This window comes from Trichechus manatus, unplaced genomic scaffold (assembly GCF_000243295.1).
Source record: "Trichechus manatus latirostris isolate Lorelei unplaced genomic scaffold, TriManLat1.0 scaffold00200, whole genome shotgun sequence".
Classification (NCBI taxonomy): domain Eukaryota; kingdom Metazoa; phylum Chordata; class Mammalia; order Sirenia; family Trichechidae; genus Trichechus; species Trichechus manatus.
The window spans coordinates 2993832-3020029 of NW_004444136.1; the positions used below are offsets into that span (position 1 = coordinate 2993832).

The window sequence follows — 26198 nt, forward strand, 5'->3', positions numbered from 1 at the left end:
ATAAGACCACTATTATAAGAACTCAAGAAAAGGTTTAAACACAGAAGAAAACATTCTTTGATGGTTATGGGGGTGGGGAGGGAGGGTGAGGGTTATTCACTAACTAGATAGTAGATAAGAATCATCTTAGGTGAAGGGAAGGACAGCACACACTACAGGGGAAGCCTGCACAACTGGACTAAATCAAAGCTAAGAAGTTTCCTCAGTACAATCAAATAGAGAGACAGAGTAGCAGGGATGTGGGGTCTGGGGACCATGCTTTCAGGGAACATCTATGTCAACTGGCATAACAACGCTTATTAAGAAAATGTTCTGGATCCTACTTTGGTGAGTGGTGTCTGGGGACTTAAAAGCTTGCAAGCGGCCATCTAAGATGCATCAATCGGTCCCAACCCCTTGGAGTAAAAGAGAACGAAAAACACCAAAGACACAAGGAAAGTATTAGCCCAAGAGAGAGAATGGGCCACATAAACCAGAGACTTCATCAGCCTGAGACCAGAAGAACTAGATGGTGCCCAGCTACCACCAATGAACGTCCTGACAGGGAACACAACAGAGGGTCCCTGATGGAGCAGTAGAACAATAGGATGCAGAACTCAAACTCTAGTAAGAAGACCACACTTAATGGTCTGAGACTGGAGGCGCCCCGGAAAGCATGGCGCCTGGATGCTCTATCACCCCAGAACTAGAACAATTTCCAAGGCCAACTCTTCAGACAGGGATTGGACTGGACTGTCGGACATAAAGTGATACTTGTGAAGAATGTGCCTCTTAGTCAAGGAGATAAAAGAGACCAAAGGGGCGGCTTCTGTCCAGAGGTGAGATGGGGAGGCAGAGAGAGTTAGGAGCTGGTTGAATGTTCATGGGGAATCAGGGGTGGAGGGGAGGAGTGTGCTGTCGCAGAATGAGGTGAGCGGATGGGGTCTCATAACAATGTATGTAAAAAAAAAAAATTCTGTATGGGAGACTAACATGAAACGTAAACTTCATTTAATTACAACAATAAAAAAAAACAAAAATCAGTTGTATTCCTATACAACAATAAAGAGAACGATGAAAAGGAAATCAGACAAAACCATTTATAATAGCCCCATAAAAAATGAAATACTTAGAATAAATCTAATCAGGGATGTAAAAGATTTATACAAAGAAAACTATAGAACACTACTGCAAGAAACCAAAAGAGAGCTACACAAATGGAAAAACATACCATGCTCATGGATACATTCAACACTGTGAAAATGATAATTCTACAGAAAGCAATTTACAAATACAATGTAATCCCGATCCAAATACCAACAACATTGTTTAAAAAAATGGAAAAACTAATTATTAATTTTACATGGAAAGGAAAGAAGCCCCAATAAGTAAAACACTATTGAAAAAGAAGAATAAAGCAGGACACACACTACCTAACCTCAGAACATACTATACAGCTATGGTAGTCAAAACAGCTTGGTACTGGTAGAACAACAGATACATTGACCAGTGGAACAGAATTGAGAACCCAGATGTAAACCCATCCACCTACAGTCACCTGATCTTCGACAAGGGCTCAAAACCATCAAATGGGGAACAGACAGACTTTTTAACAAATATTGCTGAGAAAACTGGATGTCCATCTGCAAAAAAATGAAACAAGATCCATACCTCACACCATCCACAAAACTAATTCAAAATGGATCAAAGACCTAAATATAAAGCCCAAAACTATAAAATTCATAGAAGAAAAAATAGGATCAACGCTAGAGGCCCTAATGAACGGCACTAACAAGATACAAACCATAACCAACAACACACAAACTCCAGAAGATAAGCTAGATAACTGGGGTCTTCTAAAAATTAAACACTTATGCTCATCAAAAGACTTCACCAAAAGAGTAAAAAGAGAACCTACAGACTGGGAAAAAAATTTTGGACATTGCAAGTCAGAAAAAGGTCAAATCTCTAAAATCTACAAGAAAATCCAAAACCTCTACAACAAAAAGACAAATAATTCAATTAAAAAATGGGCAAAGGAAATGAACAGACACTTCACTAAAAAAAACATTCAAGTGGCCAACAGACACATGAGGAAATGCTCGGATCACTAGCCATTAGAGAAATGCAAATTAAAACCACAATGAGATACCATCTCACCCTAGCATTAGTAGCACAAATCAAAAAAACTGGAAATAACAAATGTTGGAGAGGCTGCAGAGAGATCTGAACTCTTATGCACTGCTGGTGGGAATGCAAAATGATACAACCATTTTGGAAAATGATATTGAGCTTCCTTAGAAAGCTAGAAATAGAAATACCACATGATCCAGCAATCCCACTCCTAGGAATATATCCTAGAGAAATAACAGCCATCACATGAATAGACATATGCACACCCACGTTCACTGCAACATTGTCCACAATAGCAAAAAGATGAAAACAACTTAGATGCCCCTCAACAGATGACTGGATAAATAAACTACGGTACATACACACAATGGAGTATCATGCAACGATAAAGAACAATGATGAATCTGCGAAACATCTCATAACATGGATGAAACTGGAGGACATTATGCTGAGTGAAATAAGTCAACCACAAAAGGACAAATATTTTATGAGACCACTATTGCAAACACTCATAAAAAGGTTTACACACACAAAAATGCAATCTATGATGTTTAGGAAGGATGGGAGGGGTGGGGGAGGGGAATTACTAAATAGACAATAGATAAGTGGTAACCTTGGTGAAGGTTAAGACGGTACACAATACTGGGGAAGCCAGCACAACTCTGTAAGGAAAGGTCATGGAAGCGCCATAGACACATCCAAACTCCCTGAGGGACAGAACTGCTGGTCGGAGGGCTGTGGGGACCATGATCTCAGAAAACATCTAGCTCAGTTGGCATAACATAGTTTATGAAGACAATGTTCTACATTCTACCTTGGTGAGTAGCGTCTGGTGTCTTAAAAGCCTGTGAGCAGCCATCTAAAATATTCCACTGGTCTCACCACTTCAATAGCAAGGGAGAATGAAGAAAACAAGATACAAAGGAAAGATCAGTCCAAAGGACTAATGGACCACAACTACCATGGCCTCCACCAGACTGAGTCCAGTACAAATAGATGGTACCTGGCTACCACCACTGACTGCTCAGACAGGGATCACAACAGAGGGTCCCGGACACAGCTGTAGAAAAATGTAGAAAATACTAACTCACAAAAAAAGACCAGACTTAATGGCCTGACAGAGACTGGAGAAACCCAGAGTATGGTCCCCAGACACACTTTTAGCTCAGTAATGAAGTCACTCTTGAGGTTCACCCTTCAGCCAAAACTAGACAGCCCCATAAAACAAAACAATACTAATGGGGCAAACAGCCCAGGGACAAGGAGTAGAACGCAGAAGGGTACACAAAAGCTGGTAATAAGGAACCCAAGTTGAGAAGGAAGAGTGCTGACATGTCGTGGGGTTGTGAACCAATGTCATAAAATAATATGTGTACTAACTGTTTAATGAGAAACTACTTGTTCTGTACACCTTCAGCTGAAGTACAATAAAAAAAAAAAAGTGACAGCCAGAATTAAACTAATGAGGAAAAAAAAAAACCTTAAAATTTTGGGATGTTGATTATGCAGTATATTGAAAGAACCCAATACATTTAAAATGCATATTTAAAAAGAAAATAAAAATTAATGAGCTAAACATCCATCTGAATAAACTAGATAAGGAACAGCAAAATAAACCCAAGGGATACAACAAAAGAAAGAAGTAATGAAAAAGAAAGCAAAAATTAGTAGAAGGAAAAAAAACAGTAGAATGAAACCAAAATGTAAGTTCTTTAAAAGACAAATAAATTTGGAGGACTTGCCCCTCGATTTTCAAACTTACTACAAAACTACATTAATTAAAACAGTGTGGCACTGGCATAAGGAAAGGCATACAGATCAATAGAAAGTCAATCTGAAGAAATTATCTAGCATGTATTTGAGAAAAAGATGGGAAATAACTTAGGAATATCAAATAGTCACCTGAAAGTCCTTCCATAAGAAAGAATGTGGCATACCATATTTTTACACGAATAATGTGCACCTTCTACGTTTGTTTGCCCACCAAATCCTTCCCTCCATACGGTATTTTTGTAAGCATCACTTTGCCGATTTTTTTTAGATGCTGCTGATGCTATTAAAAAAAAAAAAAATTAGCATAGCACACTTATAAAAATACCTCTTGGGGAGAGGAGAGCGTGGCTGGCAAACAAACATAGAAGGCGTACATTATTTGCATAAACATACAGAAGATAACAGTTGAAAAGAATGGTTAAGAATTTTTTAGAACTCATAAACAACATAAACCTAGTTATTCAAGAAGCCTAGGAACTCAAGATGGATAAATAAAAGGAAATCTTCACTTACGCTTGTTACAGAGAAACAGAACACCAAAACCAATGAAAACGTCTTAAAAGTACCTAAAGAGAGACGATAAATTTATCTTCAAAGGAATAAAACCCAGAAGACAGTGGAACATTATCTTGAGTAAAACAAACAACAGCAACAAAAAAAAACAAGAATTCTGTATCACGGTAAAAAAAAAATAGGAAGGGAAAATTCAAACATTTCAGACAAACAAAACTAAGAGCATTTGCAATTAGCAAGTCTTCACTAAAGGAAATTCAGAAGAATGTACTCTAGGCAGGAGACTGATTCCCAGATGGAAGCTCTGAAACGTGAGAAGGAATAAAACGTACCCAAAAAGTAAATAGCTTAGAAAATCTAAACAAATGATGATGATTGTTATAATATGGTAATCATGTTGAGTCTTCCTATCCATGAGCAAGGTATGTTTTTCCACTTACGCAGGTCTCTTTTGGTTTGTTGCAGTAGTGTCTCTAGTTTTCATTGTATAGATCTTTTATACCTCTGGTTAGATTTACTCCTAAGTATTTTATCTTTTGGGGGGATATTGTAAATGGTATTGATCTGGTGATTTCCTATTGGAAGTTCTCTTTATTCACGTAGAGAAATCCAACTGATCTTCGTATGTTTATCTTGTATCCTGAAACCTCGCTGAAATCTTCTATTAGTTCCAGTAGTTTTCTTGTGGATTCTTTGGGGTTTTCTGTGTATAAGATCATATCATCTGCAAATAGATACTTCTTCTTCTTCCCTACCATTTGGATGCCCTTTCTTTCTTTTTCTAGCCTAATTGCTCTGGCTAGGACCTCCAGCACAATGTTGAATAAAGAGTGGTGATAAAGGGCATCTTTGGTTCCCAATCTCAAGGGGAATGCTTTCAAAGTCTCTCCATTTTGGATGATGTTGGCCACTGGCTTTTTATAAATGCCCTTAATCATGTTGAGGAATTTCCCTTCTACTCCTATTTTGCTGAGAGGTTTTATCATGAATGGGTGTTTGACTTTGTCAAATGCCTTTTCTGCATCGATTGATAAGATCATGTGGTTCTTGTCTTTTGTTTTATTTCTGTGATGGACTACATTGCTTGTTTTTCTAATGCTGAACCATCCCTGCATATGTAGTATAAATCCGACTTGATCATGGCGAATTATTTTTTTGATATCCTGCTGAATTCTATTGGCTAGAATTTTGTTGAGGATTTTTGCATCTACGTTCATGAGGGATACTGGTCTGTAATTTTCTTTTTTTGTGGTGTCTTTACCTGGTTTTGTTATCAGGGTTATGCTGGCTTCACAGAATGAGTTTGGGAGTATTCCATCCTTTTCTATGCTCTGAAATACCTTTAGTAGTAGTGGTGTTAACTCTTCTCTGAAAGTTTGGTAGAATTCTCCAATGAAGCCATCTGGGCCATGGCTTTTTTTGGTTGGGAGTTTTTAAATTACCTTTTCAATCTCTTCTTTTGTTATGGGTTTATTTAGTTGTTCTACCTCTGACTGTGTTAGTTTAGGTAGGTAGTGAGTTTCTAGAAATTTGCCCATTTCCTCTAGGTTTTCAAAGTTGTTAGAGTACAATTTTTCATAGCATTCTATTATTATTCTTTTAATTTCAGTTGGGTCTGTTGTGTTATCACCCATCTCATCACTTATACGGGTTACCTGCTTCCTCTACTCTTTTTTGTCGGTTTGGCCAATGGTTTATCGATTTTGTTGATCTTTTCAAAGAACCAGCTTCTAGTTTTGTTAACTCTTTGAATTGTTTTCCTATTCCCTATTTCATTCAATTCTGCTCTAATTCTTATTATTTTCTTTCTTCTGGCGCCTGAGGGCTTCTTTTGCTGCTCTCTTTCTACCTGTTCCAGTTGTAGGGTTAATGTTTTGATTATGGCCCTTTCTTTTTGGATATGTGCATTTATTGCTATAAACTGACCTCTGAGCACTGCTTTTGCTGTGTCCCAAAGGTTCTGGTAGGATGTGTTTTCATTCTCATTTGTATCTATGAATTTCTTTATTCCATCCTTAATTTCTTCTATAACACAGTAGTTTTTGAGCAAGCTGTTGTTCAGTTTCCATATGTCTGATTTTTTCCTTGCTTCTTCTTTTATTGGTTTCTACTTCTATGGCTTTATGGTCAGAAAAGATGTTTTGCAATATTTTGATGTTTTGGATTTTGTTAAGGCTTGTTTTATGGCCTAATATGTGTCTATTCTGGATAATGTTCCATGTGCACTGGAAAAAAAAAGTATAATTGGCTGCTGTTGGGTGGAGTGTTCGGTATACGGCTACGAGATCAAGTTGGTTGATTTAGCTCTTCCATGTCTTTGTTGAGCTTTCTGAATGTTCTGTCCTTCACCGAAAGTGGTGTTTTGAAGTCTCCTACTACTATTGTGGAGCGGTCTATCTCTCTTTTCAGTGCTGTTAGAGTCTGTTTTATGTATTTTGGAGCCCTGTTGTTGAGTGCGTAAATATTAGAGTTATGTCCTCCTGGTCTATTGACCCTTTAATCATTATATAGTGTCCTTCCTTATCCTTTGTGGTGGATTTTACTTTAAAGTCTATTTCGTCAGAGATTAATATTGCCATTCCTGCTCTTTTTTGAGTGTTGTTTTCTTGATATATTTTTTTCCACCTTTTGAGTTTTGGTTTGTGTCTTTAAGTCTAAGGTGTGTCTCTTGTAGGCAGCATATAGACAGATGGTGTTTTTTTAACCAATCTGCCACTCTGTGTGTCTGTATTGGTCCATTTAGCCCATTTATATCCAGCATAATTATTGATAGGTATGAGTTTAGTGCCGTCATTTTGATGTCTTTTTTTGTGTGTTGTTCACAGTTTCTTTGTTCCACTTAATTTTCTGTGCTGAGTCCTTTTTCTTTATGAATTTTCTTTTCATCTTTTTCATTGCTGTTAATTTTGTATTTGCTGAGTCTGTATTTTTCTAGTTTTTTCTTTTGACTTGCAAGATTGTTAGTTTTCTTTGTGGTTACCTTAATATTTACCCCTATTTTTGTAAGTTTATACAGTCTTATTTATTTATTTATATCGCCATGACTTCCAGTCCGTATGAAAAATCTATGTTTTTTAAGTCTCTCTTTTTTTGTTTTAATGTTGTCATCTTTTACATACTGACATCTGTTTCCCTATTTTCAGTGTTTTAGCTTTGCTTTAGTTTTGTGACTTCCCTATCTGGGTTGATATCTGGTTGGTCTGTCCTGTGTTCTAGTCTTGGGTTGTTATCTAATGTTACTGTTTCTCTAACCAGAGAACTCCCTTTAGTATTTCTTGTAATTTTAGTTTGTTTTTTGCAAATTCTCTAAACTTCTGTTTATCTGGAAATGCCCTAATTTCACCATCATATTTGAGAGACAGTTTTGCTGGATATATAATTCTTGGCTGGCAGTTTTTTTCCTTCAAAGGTTTTATATGTCATCCCATTGCCTCCTTGCCTGCATGGTTTCTGCTGAGTTGTCAGAGCTTATTCTTATTGACTCTCCTTTGTAGATGACTTTTCATTTATCCCTAGCCGCTCTTAAAATTCTCTCTTTATCTTTGGTTTTGGCAAGTTTGATTATGTCTTGGTGACTTTCTTTTGGGATCCACCTTATGTGGTGTTTGATAAACATATTGGATAAGAATCTTGTTATCTTTCACAATATCAGGGAAGTTTTGCACCAAAAAATCTTCAACAATTCTCTACGTATTTTCTGTTATCCCCCCGTTCTGGTACTCCAATCGCCAGTAGGTTATTCCTCTTGATAGAGTCCCACAGAATTCTTAGGGTGTCTTCATTTGTTTTAATCCTTTTATCTGATTTTTCCTCATATAAGTTGGTATCCAGTGCTTTATCTTCAATCTCACTAATTCTGACTTCCATTGCCTCAATTCTGCTCCTCTTTCGATTGAGTTGTCTAATTCTGAAATTTTAATGTTAATCTTCTGGATTTCCGATTGCTATCTCTCTATGTATTGTTGTAGCCTGTTAAACTTGTCATTATGCTCTTCTCTAACCTTTTTAATTTCCTGTAGTGTGTGTGCTGCATTTTGCTTAATTTCCTTCCTAATCTCTTGAAGAGTTCTGTATATTAATCTTTTGTAATCTGCCTCCAGTAATTCCAAGAAATTTTCCTCCTCTGGAAAATTTCTAGATTATTTTGGGAGCTTGCTGAAGCCATCATGGTTTGCCTCTTTATGTAATTTGATATTGACTGTTGTCTCCAAGCCATCAGTAAGTTATTATATTTATTTATTTTGCTTACTGTGTCATAGCTTCTTTTTTGTTTTGATATGCCCAAATAGGCTGCTCATATGAGCTAGTTTGATCACTGGCACCTCAGAAGCTCTAATGTCCTGTCACCAGGTGGTTAGATCTGTTACTAGGTATGTGAGCTCAGGAATCCGCCCACTCCTCCTGTATGGATTCAGCTCAGGTGCCCAGGTAGATAGCCACCAAGTGTGTAGTGCTGGCTCTCACCTACAGTCCTAGATAGGCATAGGTGATTGGTATAGGCACAGGCATCTGGCTGCAGCAGGGGGCCACACTCTGAGGCTTGGGGCTGATAGCTGCTCCCAAGTTTCCAGGAGGAAGGTGTGCCCCTGTTCCCTAGAGCGCGTAGGTGGGTGGGTTTTGCAGCCAGACTATGAGCACGTAACGCGGTTGGCTGTATGGACTGGAGGGGCACCTCTTATTCATGGGCCCCTATCGCAGGTGGCTGGGTGGCGTGGGTGGAGCCACCAGTCCTCAGGCCCCTGATGCGGGTAGGTGAAGACCCAGCTTAATGGGCAGAGCAGTGTTAAATGTCAAGAATCTGCCACTTCACGTTTGAAACAATTAAAGTTAGACTTTCAGTATATACCCTGTTGTACTGCAGTAATGAGGGCCTACGCTGTTGAAATGGGCCCACACAAGTCTCTGCAGGGGGAAAGGCCCTCAAAGTCAGTGGAACCCTTATGCCTGTGCCTAGGCAAAGGAGCTGTGCCTACCCTGGGTTCCTGGCTTAGGGGAGCCGGCAGTTTATTTTTCCCTCTGATTGTTAATTTGTTCACTCTCCAAGGCAGGTAGAATGGCTCCAGGCGTGTGACGGATCCTACTTCCGGCCCAGGGGACTCAGCAATGGCTAAAGCTGGTCCGCGACCCAGTGCAGAGCAGGGAGCGGGTAAGTAAATGGGAGAAAGGTTCTTCCCTGGGTGGGGGAGGGGGGTGGTTTTGATCCGTGCAGCAGGCTGTACGCAATTATTCATCTTTCGCAGATCCAGGGCTGCTTCTCACTGTCTCTGTGTGGCCGTGCAGACTCTCTGGTGCTGGTCTTTCCTGGTGTGGAAAACGTGCCTTCTGAGCACCGCTGCTTGCCTGCCTCATCACCCACCCCTGAGCTGATCAGGCCTGAAGGGCTCAGGCTCTCGTCAGGTCAGGTCTGGCAACTCCTCACTGCTTCCACACCATCTCTCCCTCCCCCTGCTACTAAGTCTGGTTCCTCAACTCTGCCTTTGATGTTCAAGCCTCCCAGACTGACATATATAAGCAATTCACTTGTTTTATTGGGTCTTTGTTGTAAGAGGGTCCACTGGAAGCCTCTGACTACTCCGCTATCTTGGCCCCACCTCACGTCTTTGGACATGTTATCAGGAGGTACTATTCCCTGGATTAGGACATCATGCTTGGTAAGGTAGACGGTCAGCGAAAAAGAGGAAGACCCTTAACAAGATGGACTGACACAGTGAATGCAACAATGAGCTCAAACATAGCAATGACTGTGAGGATGGCACAGGACCGTGCAATGGTTCGTCTGTTGTGCATAGGGTTGCTGAGTCAGAATCAAAACTAACAAGAACTCTGACCTCCACATTCAATCCTTCTAGTTCACTTACCCCCCTCCCATCTACAATTCTAATTAAAACTTCTGATATATTGATCCTACCACCTCCTTACTATCTGTCAGCATCCCTTACTTCCTTTCTTGTCCATGTTAGATTTTGTGATTCATCATCACTCCTCTAAGCACTCTCTGTCAGAAGCCCTTATTTTCCTTGTCCCTTTTTCCTTCTTTTATACTCACTTAGCAAAACCCCATCCTGGATGCATCCAACCATCTGCCTTATCTGTACTTATATACAATCAGTTAAACAATCCTGGGGGCGGGGGGAGGGAGGGAGAGATCACAAAACCAGGCTGATTATCACTTTAAATTTAAGGTTTCAAACCTTAAACAATCAATACTTCTTGGCAAATTGCTTCAAACTTCCCACGCTCCCAACCCCTCTGCCCATACCAATCTCATATTTCATTGAGAAAACAAAGCAGGGGAGAAGAAACCAGGAGGATAAGACCTCATCTTTCTATCACCAAACTTCCTTGCAAGAACACACATCTTTTCAGCATTCCCTTCTGTTCTGATGGGAGACGCCTCCTACCTCTAGCAAAAGCCAATTTCTCTACCTGTGCTCTGCGTCCCCTCTTTCCTGTATATTCTCACTTTTACTCTCTCACTCTCTGGACCCCACGTTCTTTGGCTACCAGCACTTTTCGCTGTTCCACTTCAGAATCGAGCTTAAAAAAGTTGTCTATACACACTGGGTCTGTAATTCCTGGAAATATAACTTAGTCTTCATCCAAGTATCTTCAATCAACTACCCCATAATTTCGTAAGGATGAACTACTTCAAACCCAGTAGCCAAATCAAACTTGCCTTCTCTATCCCCTCACCCCACCTCCATGCTTTCCCAACTTGCCATTTTAAATCTGTAAGACAAAGATAGATTATTCAATAAATGATGCTAGAACAACTGGATAGTCATCAGGGTTGGGGGGGGGAGGTTAGCTCCATACATTATACCTTACCCCAGAATAAATTCCAAATGAATAAAATAATTAAATACAAAATGAAAATGAGAAAAACAAAGAAACCATAGAAATATTAGAAAAATAACATTAGGGGATTCTTACATTATCTTCAATTGGTGAAAGCCTTGCTTAGTATGACATACAACCTAGAAGACAGTAGAATAAAGATGGACAACTTCAACTACTGGGGGAGAAAAAGCTCTGCATGGCAAAGACCACCATAAACAATAATCAAATTAAAAAATCAAATAACAAATTGGAAAATAATATTCCTAAAGAACATCATGGAACTAATGTCCTCTAAGGAGCCCTGGTGGCGCAGTGGTTAAGAGCTCAGCTGCTAACCAAAAAAGTTAGCAGTCTGAATCCACCAGCCATTCCTCAGAAACCCTATGGGGCAGTTCTACTCTGTCCTATACAGATGCTATGAGTTGGAATCGACTTGACGGCAACAGGTTTGGTTTTGGTAATTTCCCTAATGTAGAAATAAATCCTATAAACCTACGAAAATGAGCAACAAAGCAATAGAAAAATAGACAAGAATATGGATAGTTTACAATAAAGAAATATAAATAAGCCCTTAAAAGATGAAAGGTGTTTCATCTCATTCATAAAAAGACAAACGCAAGTTAAAACTATGCTGAGTTACCAGCTTTCACTTATCAGATTGACAAATACCAAAAAGTTTGATACAGTGCTGGTTCGTAGCCATCTACCACAGCCTCCACCAGACTGAGTACAGCACAACTAGATGGTGCCAGCTACCACCACCAACTGCTCTGACAGGGATCACAAAATAGAGGGTCCTGGAAAAAGCTGGAGAAAAATGTAGAATAAAATTCTAACTCACAAAAAAAGACCAGACTTACTGGTCTACAGACAGGAGAAACCCTGAGAGTGTGGCCCCCAGACACCCTTCAAACTCAGTACTGAAGTCACTCCTGAGGTTCACCCTTCAGCTAAAGATTAGACAGGCCCATAAAACAAAACAAGACTAAATGGGCACACCAGCCCAGGGGCAAGGACAAGAAGGCAAGAGAGGATAAGAAATCTGGTAATAGGGAACCCAAGGTCAAGAAGGGGAGAGTGCTGACATGTCATGGGGTTGGCAACCAATGTCACAAAATAATATGTGTATTAACTGTTAAATGAGAAACTAATTTGCTCTATAAACCTTCATCTAAACTACAATTTAAAAAAAATGCTGGTTGGTCGGGTCATGAGAAAAGAAGCAGGCATCCTTACACAGTCCTGGTAGGAATATAAGGTGGAACAACCTTTACAGAAGGCACTTTGGCAATATCTATTAAAATTACAAACGCACATACACTCTGACTTAGCAATTCCACTTCTGGAAATGTATCCTAAACATTTCTGTACAAGCGTGAAATTATGTAAGTACAAGGTAAATCCACTGTACCATGGCTTTTGAGAGCAAAAGACTGAAAAAACCTAAACGTCCATCAAAAAGGGTAGTTAAATATATGTTACTTCTGTACAATTGAATACCATGAAGCTGTTGAGGGAAAAAAAAAAGGATATGCATACTACTTATTTACTGATATGACTCAAGTAAAATAATCTCTAAACTACATGTTGCTGATAGGTGCCACCGAGTCAGTTCCGACTCATACACAGCAACCCTATGTACAACAGAACAAAACACTGCCCGGTCCTGTGCCATCCTCACAATCGTTGATATGCTTGAGCCCAATGCTACAGCCACTGTGTCAATCTATCTCGTTGAGGGTCTTCCTCTTCTTCACTGACCCTCTACTTTACCAGGCATGATGTCCTTCTCCAGGGACTGGTCTCTCCTGATAACATGCCTGAAGTATGTGAAACGAAGTCTCGTCATCCTTGCTTCTAAGGAGCATTCGGGTCGTACTTCTTCCAAAACAGATTTGTTCACTCTTCTGACATGGTATATTCAATATTCTTTGCCAACACCACAATTCAAAGGTGTCAATTCTTCTTCTGTCCTCCTTATTCATCCTACAGCTTTCACATGCATATGAAGCGACTGAAAACACCATGGCTTGGGTCAGGCACATCTTAGTCTTCAAGGTGACATCTTTGCTTTTTAACACTTTAAAGAGGTCTTTTGCAGTAGATTTTCCCAATGCAATGCATCTTTAGATTTCCTGACTGCTGCTTCCATGGGTGTTGATTTTGTCTTGATTTCTTGACTGCTGCTTCCATGGGTGTTGATTTTGGATCCAAGTAAAATGAAATCCTTGACAACTTCAATCTTTTCTCCGTTTATCATGATGTTGCTTACTGGTCTAGTTGTGAGGACTTCTGTTTTCGTTACATTAAGGTACAGTCCATATTGAAGGCTGTTGTAGTCTTTCATCTTCATCAGTAAGTGCTTCAAGTCCTCTTCACTTTCAGCAAGCAAGGTTGTGTCATCTGCATAATGCAGGTTTGTTAATCAGTCCTCCTCCAATCCTCATACCCCGTTCTTCACATAGCCCACCAGATTAAGTATGGTGAAAGGATACAACCCTGACGCACACCTTTCCTGACTTGAAAGCATACAGTATCCCCTTGTTCTGTTAAAACAACTGCCTCTTGATCCATGTACGAGTTCCTCATGAGCACAATTAAGTGTCTTGAAATTTCCATTCTTCACAATGTTATCCATAATTTGTTATGATCCACAGAGTCAAATGCCTTTGCATAGTCAATAAAACATAAGTAAACATCTTTCTGGTATTCTCTGCTTTCAGCCAAGATCCATCTGACACCAGCAACGATATCCCTGGTCCACATCCTCTTCTGAATCCGGCTTGAATTTCTGGCAGTTCCTTGTTGGTATACTGCTGCAGCTGCTTTTGAGTGATCTTCAGCAAAATTTTAGTTCCGTGTAATATTAATGATATTGTTCAATAATTTCTGCATTAACTAAACTACGTAGTTAAGCAAAAAAAAAAGGTAAAGGTATGCTACCATTCAGGGGTAGAGGATATGTATTATATATTTAACACATAAGTATGTAAGAGCCACAATTCCTCATTAGCAATTTCAAAATCATACAGCTCTGAAAAGCTTTAATAAGTTTAGTACAAACTCATTTGGTGGCAAAACTTGACAAGAACTGACATTAACAGTATTTATAATCTTTATTTATCCTACTTAATGCACTATTTATACTTTTTGATACAAAAATATTAATGTATAATAATGTTTGATTATTATAATGTTTGATTATAGGATGTTACCCCACCTCCTACAAGGGATTTTAGATAATACAGCAAATACACTATATTACTTTTCTACAGTTTTTTTAAAAAAAAAAATTTAATTCTGAAACACATCTGGACCAAGGAATCTGTTGTTGCTATTGTCGTCCAGTCAATTCTGACTCACGGCAACCCATATGCGCAGAGTAGAACCGCTCCATAGGATTTTTAATTGAAGGCCTGTCTTCCAAGGCACCTCTGGGTAGGTTCAAACTGCCAGCCTCTCAGCTAGTAGCCAAGTGTCTAACCGTTTGCACCACCCATGGACTTCAAAAAACCAGCTGCCATCAAGTGGACTCTGAATCATGGCAACCCCATGTGTGTCAGAGAACTATGTCCCATAAGGTTTTCAATGGCTGATTTTTCAGTAGATCACCATGCCCTTTCTTCTGAGGCGGCTCTGGGTGAACTCAACCCTCCAACCTTTTGGTTAGCAGCCAAGTGTGTGAACTGTTTGTATTACCTAAGGACTCCCCAAGACAAATCACTGGGCAACTGTTGTTATCATTAGTTGCCATCAAGTCGATTTGGACTCAGGTTGACCCAAAGTGTGCAGAGTAGAAATGCTCTATAGGGGTTTCAAGGCTGTGACCTTTCAGAAGCAGATGCCCAGGTCTTTCTTCTAGGGCACCTCTGTGGGTGGGTTTGAATCACCTACCTCTTGGCTGGTAGTCTAGCACTTAACCATTTGCGCCACCCAGGGACTCCTGCATATCTGTACTTACTTGCAAATACATAAACAAGAAATTTAACAGTTTCCAGGTAGAGGAACTGGTTAGCTGAAGAGAGTGGAAAGGAGACCTTTTACCATCTACCGTTTTAAATCTTTGGAATTTTGAATCAAAGTGAATGCACTACTTAGTCAAAACATAAATAAAATAAAATCACTAAAAACTATTAAATTCTTAATTCTTCATTCAAAAGTACCAAAGAAAGCTAGAAACTTTGGCTTTTGTTTGTTTTGCTGGAAAGTGACCCTTTCTCAAGTCCCAGGAAAGTTATATAGTGAAACCTATGAGAACCAGAACTCGACGGGACTGTCTGGTTTTTCTGGGTCTCGCAAGTTTTCCACCTTTTACAGGGTGCAGCATTTTTAGGAAAACATTTGAGCTTTCCTTCTCTGACAGGTTTCCGCCTTACACAGGTTTTGCTGTATAACAGAAGCTCTCCTTTATCTCATCTTTGGTTGACGTGAATGGAATCTGCATCAGAACTGCTCTTTGGAGCAATTCAGGGAATGGTGAATTTCCACCCAATTAACAGCTCTTAGGAAAGAGCAACTTCCCAATGTTTCTGACATGTCTTGCCAAACAAAGCAGGTGTGCTTGGCTATTTTTCCTTCCTAGTGTCCCCAGTGATATGATGGCTTGAGCCTCTCAGCAACAGAAAGCAGTAAAGCCCAAACTTCTCAATACTGGAGAAAGATTTCAGAAGTGCTCCTCTCACAGATTTAGTCTTTAAGTCTTCAGAGCTTCAATACAGAAAGGCTTGAAGATTCTAGTTCTTGGAACATATTTGAGTAGCTTCTTGTCTACTATTTGCTTCTTATACTTTTCCTATACTTATTTTGGTACCTGTAATGTTATAAAACGGATTTGAGGTGACTATAAGGTCTGTCTTTTCTTACAATTTAAATTCTGACTAATCTGGACTACACTCTCAACTCTAACCAGAAATTAGGAGAGAAGACATCTTGCTTTATGCAGCTTATCTAGTGAGTCTGACTATAATTATTTGGGTATATTTTAAAATGCCCCAATATTCAGTTCTCAAGCCCAATGACAAAAGAAATTCCCAATTAAATGCTTAATGATATTTGCCTCCTAACACTTATGCTTGTCCTTATCTTCTATTATACTCAAATCATAAAAGGCAGAAGTAACTTCTACTTCCTTTGGCCCTCACACTTAACACCTGGATTGGTATACAGTGGCTTCTCAATAAATAAACCAAACCAAATCAAACTAGTTGCCACAAATTGACCTCTCGCCCATGTGTGTCAGAGTAGAACTTTGTTCTATAGGGTTTTCCATAAACCCATTACCGTTAAGTCGATTCCGACTCATAGCAACCCTACAGGGCAGAGTAGAAATGCCCCATAGGGTTCCCAAGGCTGTAATCTTTACGGAAGCAGACTGCCACATCTTTCTCCCGCAGAGCCACTGATATGTTCAAACTGACAACCTTTTGGTTAGCAGCTGAGAGCTTAACCACTGTGCCACCTGGGCTCCTTCATAGGGTTTTCAGTGGCTATTTTTTCTGTAAGTAGATTGCCAGGCCTTTCTTCCAAGGAGACTCTAGGTGAGATGGACTGGAATCATCTACCGCTTGGTTAGCCCCGAGCATATTAAGCATTTGTGCACCCAGGGACTCCTCTCAATAAATACTGCCTGTGCAAAACCAGTGTCATTTCACAGTTGGTGTCCTCAAGAAGATACAATAAATTTAATGTACCAATATAACCACAGAAATACTACATAGAAAACTTTCAAGACCCTATTCTAGATATTACTTGTAAATAATTTTACTCATTTTGCTAAAGGCCTCTAGGAAAGGGTTAATGAACTATTGTGGTTACCAGGTGTCTTAGGCTGGGTTCTCTAGAGAAGCAATACCAGTGAAGCACACACACACATATATACACACGTATATATATATATAGAGAGAGAGAGAGAGAGAGATTTACATCAAGGAAATGGCTCACAGAGTTGTAGAGGCTGGCAAGTCCCAAGTCCATGGGTCTGGCTGGAGGCTTCTCCTGGCTCATGCAGCTGCAGGGGCTGGTGAACTCAAGATCAGCAGGTCAGACAGCAGGCCTCTGGCTTTCAGGCTGCAGAGGCTGAGAAATTCTAAGATCAGCAGGTAAGATGGTAGGCCACTGGCTCACAGGCTGTGGAGGCTGATGAATCCCAAGACTGGCATGTGAGACAGTAGGTCGCTGACACAGGCTGCAGAGGCTGATGAATCCCAAGATTGGCAGGTAAACTGCTAGCTCAAGTCCCAAGAACTGGAGGTCAGATGAGGATCCAGAGAGAGCCAAAGCCAGCGAGCTTTGCCATAAAATCCAAATATATTGGATACAGGCCACAACCCCAAGGAAACTCCCTTTCAACTGACTGGCTGCTCACATTAGATCTCATCATGGAGGTGATAACATTATATCAGATCTCATTAGGGAGAGATGATTATATCATTAATAGCTGCCAAATTACGTAACTGTCAAGGCACTGAGAATCATGGCCCACCCAAGCTGATACACAACCTTAACCATCACACCAGGTTTCTGACAAATTTGCAGTCTTCACACAGTCAAAGATGTCAGTAAGATTAAATTTAAAAGAAGCAACAGCATTCCATATTCTTCAAGTATAGCAAATGATAAAGCTACGTCCAGCTCCTCGATTCTCCTCATTCATTTAGATTTTGGTTAAAATAAACCTAGATAAGTTCAGGCAATTCGCTACTGTGGGAAAGGCAAAAATGGTAAAACAACTTTGTGATCAGAGAATATGGCAAATACTTTCCCTTTGATATTTGCTTTTGGAACATTCCCAAATATTACGGCAGAGGGGATTACTGGTCCAAATGTTAACATAAATCATCTCAGTCTATTCAGATTAGCTGAGATGATCAAATTTTAAATAAACTACCCAGAGATGTACAGCAAAACAACAGGTGTACTTTGGAGAATTTGAATATACACTGCACGTGAAACTGGTTTTAAATCTAGTTGACATTTTGCATTTGTTCTAAGTTAAAAGCAGTAAGCGGTAACAATAGCTAACATTTCCTGAACACTTACATGTACTGTTCCAGGCACTGTACCAGTGCCAGGCACTTTATATGCAGTACCTTATTTAAACCTCACAGGTCCATGAGATTATGTGTTTTTGTTATTCTCATTTTACAAATAATAACAAAGGCCCAAAGATGTTACATAACTTGAACTAGCCTAGTCCACATAGTTAGTCAGATCTAGAGCATCAACTGGAACTCAGGGCTGACCTTAAAGCCCATGCTAGCAACCACCATGATGTTTAGGCTCCTTGACTTTCTAAAGAACTGACAGATTTTAGCCAATTCTGATGTACTACTAAAGGTTAACAGGAGACACAGACATCTGCTATATATGTGATATAGCCCACCACTTTGAAAAAGAATGGCAGCTAATATGTTTTCCAAAAGGCCTTACACATACATGCATACACACACACACACACACACACACACACACACACACAAAATTTTAAAAACTGGATTTCAGGTGAAAGTTGGCTTGCCCAGATATTTGTGGTAAATTGTTGTTTGTTTGGAGGAAGCCTTCTCATATACCTTTTAAATGAGCATAAATTCACTGTTTAGATATGCCTAAATCCCATCCCAGATCATAAACTCCTTGAGGCTAATGAACTATTTATTTTCAGATATTCTGCAAAGCCTCTAAGAGCACCTAGTCTAATTATAAAAAGCATGGTGCTATGGAATGAATAAAATCTACCATTCAAAGAAACTCTAGCTTAAGGTGAAGCTTTTTTATTTGTTGTATAAGTCTGGATACTATCAAAATATCCAACTTAACAATTTTCTCTGCTTCTTAAAATTTGAAAAGTCTAACTTTCATTGCTGTTCTTGGCATGGGGTTCAGATTATCACCATAAACTCTTTTTGTCCCAGTATGTTTTCTGAAGAACCACCAATCTGGGGAACAACCCTTCCATAAGGAAGCTTTCCAACAGCCTCAATTTTCAGTTCTAAAGCCAGAAAGGTTAAGCAATTTGCCCAGGGCTCCAGAGCTTGTTGATGACAAAGTACAGATGACAGAACTGAGATGTGAACTTACGTCTGATTCCTAGGCTATTCTAATTCCATCTACTACCCTGAATGATAGGACGACTCTTATTTCGATATTCCTAAACCCACCCAGCAGCTCCACAGAAGAAAGGCCTGGAGAACTGCTTCCATAAAGATTACAGCCAAGATAACCCTATGGAGCAGTTCCACTCTGTAATACAGTACATGGGACTCCATGAGTCGGAATCGACTCAACGCTACAGGTTTGGGTTTGGGTGGCCACCTTTTAGGTTGTAAATTCTGTCGAATCAGAATTCATCTCTAAAATCAAAGTTCAAGTTAAGCTGCATTAAAGCAAAAACACAAAGCTTCTAAATGTTCAGGTAAGAGCTCATGACTAAGACAATAAGCATCACAGCTGGCTGAAATAGGTAAACGATTCATATCTACAGCTATGTGGTTATAATGACTTCCTCGCACTATTGAATCAGAAAGGCTACTACCTATACCATTCTTGATCGGAGATCCCTAGAGAGCTGGCATCTTAACGGTCAGACATTATTTTATACTTCTACATGTGCAACAAAGCATCTCGACTTTGTGGATGACTCAAATATGTCAAAACTCAACTCACTGGCAAAGCAGACTAACAAGAATCAGGCTTGTATTCACTCTTAATTACCACCAGCATAGTTTGTGACTAGTCATTTAACAACAAATTACTTCAAGTTGTTTCACTGCGCACTGGGTATCCTCACAAGGTCATTTCCATAATATTAGGTATTAAGCAAATAGTTTAAAATTCTAATCTCTTTAATTTTGGTATAATTTATTCTTAGCCTTATGTTCTTTGCAAGTGGCATTTTCCCCAGGACATAAAGGAATACAAGGAATAAAGCTTCCTAATCTGCCAGGATGCTTAAAGGGAGTCCTTTTCAAACCCATCAATGGAATATACCTACTAACAGAATCAGTGCCATCTCTTCCTTTAAGACAGCATTTGGAGGGGCATGGACAATGACTGCTAATGGGTATGGGGTTACTTCTTAGAGTGATGAAAATGCTCTGGAATTAAACAGTGGTGATCAATTCTCAACTCAGTGAATATACTAAAAAACCACTAAATTGTACACTCTAAAAGAGTGAATTTTCTGGTATGGGAGAACTATATCTCAAAAAAGCTGTTATTGAAAAAAACAACAACAGAATTTAAAAAAACAAGACAAAACTTTCATTCTGAATGTAGGCGGACTGTGAGCTATTGCCAAAGGATTTTTATCAGTAACCTGTATTGGAATCTGACATTTTCTTAACTAGGTAAAGCAGTAAACGTTTGTATCTCAAGTAACCCTTTCGGGAATCTGACATATCTGAACTAGGTAAAGCAGTAAATGTATCTCAAGGTTTTCACCTTTTATCTTAATAAAGTATCATTTTCTAATTTTGTCATTTCTACTCTATATCAGATAATAAAAGCAAGTTCATTTCAAAACTTTCATATCCAAAACAATGCTAGAATTTATTTAGTTAGTGGGAAAGAGACAGGGAGTCATATGTTTTGTCAATAGTGTAAGGACAAGGAATTTAAAATTAAATATTTCTAATACACATTTATAAAATTTTATTAGAAATTAGGTATTTCTAATAAAATATTTATGCAGCTTGTTTCTTCTGTCCTAGCTTTTCCATTTAAAAGAGTCACCAGAAATCCTTCAAATAATATTCACAAAAGGATGTGTTGCACACAAACACACACATATACACATAAAACACAATCTACCTACTTTATTAATCATACTGAAAAATCTTATTTTTGACAAGGTTTATTTTAGGATAGTGAATGGCCTAGAAGTGATAGAAAAAAAATTGATACTGAAGTGATTCAAAAGCCTCTACTACCATGACAGACAATGAAAATGAGCTGATCAATTAGACATCTGGAAGTGACAGTTTGCATGAGGCCTCCGGAACTTTACGGAGAACATTAAAAGTTTTCCTTTTTTTTTTTAAGGCTTGCTTTTAAACATTACCAATTATAAAGAGCTTTTCATCAATCTGTCTTTTATTCAGCACTTACTATAATCCAGGCTAGGTTCTGACGACACATGCAAGACTTTCCTTGCTTAGGGACAACACTAAGCATCTCCACTTACACAATCCGACCTCCTAGGCTTAAACCAGAACAGGGGAATCTGAGGTAACCATTACAAACTACTGTAATACTGGAAAAGACAAAAGGCGAAATAAAATCTGTTATAGACTTATAGCAAATCTACCTCTACTTCCTAATATATATTTACATTAGAAGTTCCAGATGTACTTCTAAAACAAAAAGTAAAAATACCTAGAGTATGACTCTTTATCTTCTTTAACATATATCACTTACAGATTTCCCTTTACCTTCCAACAAATCTGTTTACAGTGCCTAAGAGCAGTTGAATGAATGAATGAAATAAACATGTTCCAATTGCCAAGGAGGTGCTTGCTGGACGCTTATTTCAAAACACAATGGACTGGCAGTCCAGAAGTCTACTTGAAATATTACTGAATTTCAGAGGTAAAAATAGTAACCACTGGATATTGTCGGATACCATACAGTCAACACGTTATTAAATCCACTGTACAGATCTGATGTGGAATTTTTAGAAATTAAAATGAAAAGTGCCCATCGGAGTACTTTAAAATGGACTTGGCCCTACCAGCTACGAATCGGGAACACAGCTGCGAGACAAAGAGACGAGAAGGTGGGGTGAAAAGTCAAAAGGTCACCACGGAGTGACCCTCAAGAGAAATGCGCGATGACCCCTGAAGCTCATGCTCGTCTTAATGAGACCACCTCCCGCCCAAGCTATGAGCCCGACCCTGCCTCGCAACCAGAGGTGGAGGCCTTTTCTGCGCTGCTGCCTGCGTTCGCCCAGAACGTTAGCACAAAGAAATCACCGAAAAACAAAAACACAGTCCCCGTGGGCGCCGGAACCCGGCGACAGAAGCGCTCTCCCCGGCCCCCACGGCAGGGAAGGCAGCCGGTGTACGGCGGGCCTGGGAAGCGCCTCCGTCCGACCTTCCCCGAAGTGTTTCAGAACTTGCCACCCACTGCCCGCTCCATTTTCACCTCCAGACGTGGAAGCGGGACTCGCGCGAAGAGGGCGCGCGCGGGCTGGCGGGCGGGCGGGCCAGGCTCAGAACCGTGGCCGGGGTAGGGGCAAGGCTCGGGCCCGCCGCGCCCCACGCCCCCTGGCCCGCCCCCGCCTCCCGGCCGCTATTGTTCCCGCACCGCCCCCACCGCGCCCCCCGCCTGCGCGCTCCCGCCCCCACTCCCGGGAGGGGGTCACGGCTGAGGAGAAGGCGGCGCGGCGGCTGCACAATAACACAAACACGGCAGGGCGGTCCGGCCGCCCGGCCACCCCGGCCCGGGACGCTCGTCGCACTCACCCGGCAGCGGAGCGAACGAGGACAAGGGAGCCCGCCGGTGGGGACCGGCGCCGTCCCGGTAGCGGCAGTGGCCGTTACCCAGAGCTGCCCGCGGCTCCGCAACCTGGCCGCCTAGTCCAGCTGCCACCGCTCCGCTGAGTAACAGGGACGCGAGCCGTCACCGCGCACGCCCGTTCACGTCATCGCGTAGGGCCCGCCCCCCGCGCCTCCAGAGCGGCCCGCGGGGCGGGAGCAGCCGGGGGCCCGGATTGTGGGGGTGGGGCTCGCGGCCCGGGGGCGGGGCTATTCTGGGGGAAGGAGAACTTGCGGAGGTCGCCTGGAGAAGGAGCTGCGGGACAGGAAGGACCCGAGTTCCGAGTGAATGAGGGGCGTGGCGGCAGCGGGAGGGGCGGGGCCCTGCGCTGGGCACGTGGAGGCGTCTGGCTCCAGCACTTCGCGTCTGCCTGGCGGTTGTCAGCTAGTCCCAGCAGAAGCTTCGGGGGATCCGCGTCCCAGGGTTTGAAGGTCAGGCGCACTTAGACGAAACCCGCGCCTAAAGCAGGCACCCGCGCCCGGGCACACAGCGGATACAGACAATACGTTCCATTCTCAGGGCACCTACCCGGGGTGCAGCAAGTCACGTTACCTGGTTTATCTTTGAGGCCCCACAAAGCTGACAAGAAATTATGCAGCAAATGTTAGTGATAAATTGACAAGCCCTTAAATATCCAAAAATTGGTAGAAAGATATTTAAATTACCAGAATTTCCAAGGAGCGGCTGGTGGATTCGAACTGTGAACGTTTTGGTTAGCAGCTTTTGCTCACCGTAGCTCTTAACCACTGGCCACCAGAGTCTCACATCCGTGTAGCTGAATACATTTTAGCAACTTAAAAGTCACGTGTTCAAGGAATTCTTAATGACATTGAGAAGTGTTCATAATATATCAAGAGAAAGAAGCAAGATGTAAGTCTGTGTATACCATAACCGTTGCTGTCCACTCGATTCCGACTCATAGCGACCCTTTAGGACAGAGTAGAACTGCCCCAAGGGTTTCCAAGGAGTGGCTGGTGGATTCCAACTCCGACTCTTTGGCTAGCAGCCAAACGCTTAACCACTGCACCACCAGGGCCCCAAGTCTGTAAATATATATATATATAGCAGTCCCACTTATGTACTATATATACGTAGAAAAAATCTGGGAAGAAACGTGTCAAATTATTTTAGCAGTGGTTCATCATTGGATTTGGAATGAAAGATGATTTGTTTCTGTTTTACACTGTAGATATTTTCCATGGTTTCCAAGAGAAGCAGTTATGTTCATGTTGTTAGGTGCCACAGAGTTGGTTCTGACTCAAAACGACCCTATGTACAACAGAAAGAAACACTGTCTGGTCCTGCCCCATTTTCACAATCGTTATGTTTGAGCCCATGTTTGCTGCCACTGTCTCAATCCATCTCTTTGAGGATCTTCCGCTTTTTCCGCTGACCCTCTACTTTACCAAGCATGATGTCCTTCTCCAGGGACTGATCCCTCTGGATAACATGTCCAAAGTCTGTGACACGTAGTCTCGCCATCCTTGCTTCTAAGGAGCATTCTGGCTGTTCTTCTTCCAAGACAGATTTGTTCATTCTTCTCCCAGTCCAGGGTAAATTCAGTACTCTTTGCCAACACCATAATTCAAAGGCATCAGTTCTTCTTTGATCTTCCTTATTCATTGTCCAGCTTTCACATGCACATGAGGCAACTGAAAATACCAATGTTGGATTCAGATGCACCTAAGTCTTCAAATGTTCATAATCAGAAATAAATGAATTACTCGAATATTGAATGCATAAGTATTTACTGAATACTATAAGTGAATGCTGATAGTCTGTTTTCCCATTACATGTTGGGTTGACCTATTTCAAGTGATTCTGAAATAGTACATAAATGTGAACATTCATTCCTTCATTCTCTCTTCACTTCCTCCCTTCCTCAACAGTTGCCCTGTAGTCGATTCTGACTCATGGCAATCCCTTGTGTGTCAGAGTAGAACTGTGTTGCATAGGGGTTTTTTTGCTTTGTTTTAATAATATTTTATTGTGTTTTTGGTGAAAGTTTACACAGTAAATTAGGTCCCCATTTGACAATTTCTATACAATTTATTCAGTGGCATTAGTTACATTTTTCGCAATAAGTCAACATTCTCTTTCACTATCTTCTGTTTGTTTTGTTTCTGGTACTCTAGTTTCCCCACCCCCTTGTTGTCTCATCTTTGCTTTAGAGTAATTGTTGACCTTTGGGCCTCATATACATTTTTTTTTTAAGAGCACTATAGCCATGGCTTATTGTTGCTGTTAGGTGCCACCAAGTCGGTTGTGACTCATAACAACCCTAGTACAACAGAACGAAACCCTGCCTGGTCTCACACCATCCTCACAATCGTTGCTATGTTTAAGCCCACTGTTGCAGCCAGTGTGTCAGCTACTTCTTCTCATTTTGAGTCTTGCCACATCAGCAAATGACGGTCCCGAAAACTTTAATCCATCCACGTCATTAAGGTCGACTCTTCTTTAAGGAGGCAGCTCTTCCCCAGTCGTATTTTGAGTGCCCTCCAACCTTCTGGCACTATATCAGACAGTGTTCTGCTGCTATTCATAAGGTTTTCACTGGCCCGTTTTTTCAGAAATAGACTGCCAGGTCCTTCTTCCTCATGTATCTTAGTCTGGAAGCTCTGCTGAAACCTGTCCACCGTGGGTGACCCTGCTGGTATGTGAAATACCAGTGGAATAGCTTCCAGCATCACAGCAACACGCAAGCCCCCAGGGTACGACAGACTGCCAGACACATGGCTTCTATCCTTTATTTTGTGTGTCGCTCTGCTATTTAGCTAAAAGGTGGCCTCAGGACAGTTTCGATTCAAAGTTTGAAAAGTATCTCAGGGCAGTAGTCCGAGGCAGTTCTCTGGTCTCAGTTAATTTAGCAAGTATGGACTTTTTAAGAATTTGAGCTCTGTTCTGCATTTTTCTCCCATTCTATCAGAGTTCAGCTATTGTGGCCCTTATCAGAATGGTCAGTAGTGATAGCTGAACACCATCTAGTTCTTCTTGTTTCAGGGTAGATGAGGCCGTGGGTCGTGAAGACTATTACCCCTGTAGACTAGTTTCTTCTCTGAGACTTTGGTTTCCTTCTTTCTCTTTTGCTTCTAGTGAGTAGAGACCAATAGTTGTGTCTTAGATGGCTGTTTGCAAGCTTTTAAGAGGCTATTCACCTCATTAGGATGCAGAACAAGAATTTTGTGAACTATATTATGTCAGTTGAATGAGTTGTCCCATGACACTAAGGTCCTAAACCTTCAAACCGAGAAAACCAATCTCTTAAGGTATTTGATTTTGTCTGAGAGGTATCTGTAATTGTGTCCTCTATGAATATATATGCCTGCACACATATATCTTTACTTATACATATAGATAGTTACTTCTATCTGTGCACATGTATGTATATACCTGTACCTACCCATACACCTGTATGCCTATACACA

At 40.8% G+C, this 26198-nt stretch overlaps 1 protein-coding gene across 5 annotated transcripts in view; it reads right to left on the minus strand.

Annotated features, from left to right (window-relative positions):
• Window positions 1-22828, minus strand: part of MAPK8 (mitogen-activated protein kinase 8) — a 116759-nt gene extending 93931 nt beyond the window's left edge. For all 5 annotated transcript variants that reach the window (XM_023742110.1, XM_023742111.1, XM_012558955.2 and 2 more), the window contains exon 1: window positions 22698-22828. The gene's annotated coding sequence lies outside the window, so the exon portion shown is untranslated. The remainder of the gene's footprint in view (window positions 1-22697) is intronic.
• Window positions 22829-26198: the final 3370 nt, after the last annotated feature.